Source organism: Branchiostoma floridae, chromosome 3 (genome assembly GCF_000003815.2).
Source record: "Branchiostoma floridae strain S238N-H82 chromosome 3, Bfl_VNyyK, whole genome shotgun sequence".
In the NCBI taxonomy this organism is placed as follows: domain Eukaryota; kingdom Metazoa; phylum Chordata; class Leptocardii; order Amphioxiformes; family Branchiostomatidae; genus Branchiostoma; species Branchiostoma floridae.
Genome location: NC_049981.1, coordinates 24,979,021 through 24,980,788, shown reverse-complemented (window position 1 = coordinate 24,980,788; position 1,768 = coordinate 24,979,021).

Below are 1,768 nucleotides of genomic sequence, written 5' to 3'. Positions count from 1 at the left end.
CACATCCGGAAAATAAACCGCCTTGTCCCGACTACCCTGAAAAAGACAAGAGGGCTGGTTGCAAATGTTTGAATCATAATCATTGTGTCGAGTAGAGTTAATACTGTTTCATAAGTCATGTACCAATACAGATGAAATTCCATTGATGAAAAATTGATCGCTACTGGTGCTGACATTTGTAAATTTGATTAATAGGTGCTTTCTTGTATTTCGCCTGGTAGATGTGATGTTAAATGGCGTTATGATGTCCTAGGGTAAGTGAAAACCTTGTGGCAGGACGGAGAAAGGGGTTTGATTTACGCTTTAGTGTACACAAAAAGATTCCGGTCATTACAGATGGATACTACCGTACGGTGTGTGGGAGTCCTGACTGTGCCTCACAACATTACAGAATCGATCTTGCACATTGTTAATATTCCACGGCACTGCAGGTACCATGTTCATCAGCGGGGGCGCTTCAGTATCACGGTTTCACGAACAGTCTTTACACCATTAACGTTTACGACAAAGTACTTGTTGCTTCTAAATCATCAACATCCAAATCGATCGAGAAAATCAGCTACACTTAAAGTACTACTAGCGCCGACAACGATCGACAGGAAATGAGGGGAAACAATTTTCTAACATTTTTTTTCAACACAAGAATTGAGACTCACCAACTGAAGGTTCGACTGCTCAGTATACGTCACTTACTGGAAGTGTGACGTTCTCACCGCGTCAATCGCTGTTGGAAGTTGGTACCGGCCCCTGTCTCTGTCCAATGACGCCCTGGTTTATATCCATCACTTACCCATCAAGAAATAGTGTTCTTCAATGTCCAGTATCTTGACTTAAAGTAAAGTATCATGGTATAATTATACCTATTGGTGAAATGTTGCCAATGAACGACAAGACAAAGTGAGTATTTCGGGAATCACCGAAACACATTGGAAATATGTCCAGACAGGATGCCCATGGAAATGGATGTTGTCTGAAACAGCTGGCCGTTTATTACCCCATACTTTATACCCGGTAAATGGTGAGCTACATTTCCAGAGAAGTCAAATACCCCTAATCCTCCGTTTCATCATCACCTATCGATGTACGACTTTAACGTTCTGACTAATCCAGCGTGACAGTGATAAGTACCCATGGAGACCATGGTGGGTCTGAGTCATGGCTTTTATTCCTGTTCTATCGAACGTCAAGGTTGCAGATAAGCAGCGAGTATGGTGAAGGAGAGCGACTGCAGTCATCAAGTGATATCTGTTTAAAAGAGTCGAGTTTGTGACTTGTTAAAAAGGCCAGGATTCCCATAAACTTGAACGATGATGTAGCCAGGCTAGCTGAAGTGAAATAAAGAGGTCACGGGTTCGATTACTGGCGTTCATTTCTAGATGTTGTGTCCCTGGGAAATGCACATTACACGATTTTCCTTGATTTTTAAGGTATAACAACCGGTACCTGATTTCGATTGGGAAGGTAAAAAGGTGGTGGAAGGAAAAGGATTGGCTCTGCCTTTCAATACCGTGCCTGTGAAGCAGTGGATAACAACCCACTGCCCCTTTATTGAGATCGAAAAGGAGTGATGACCCGGTGTGCTTTTTAAAAATTCGTGGGGACCTTGCACTATCTCTCGTCACTCGATGATCAATAACCAATGACCAATTCCTGCTATCAGTTGATGATGTTGCCTTGATGGTTTGGAGAAATGACAATCGCAATAGATTTCCGAAGAACACTTTATTGTATAGACGTTACTAATACACAGGACGAAAACAATGGAGCG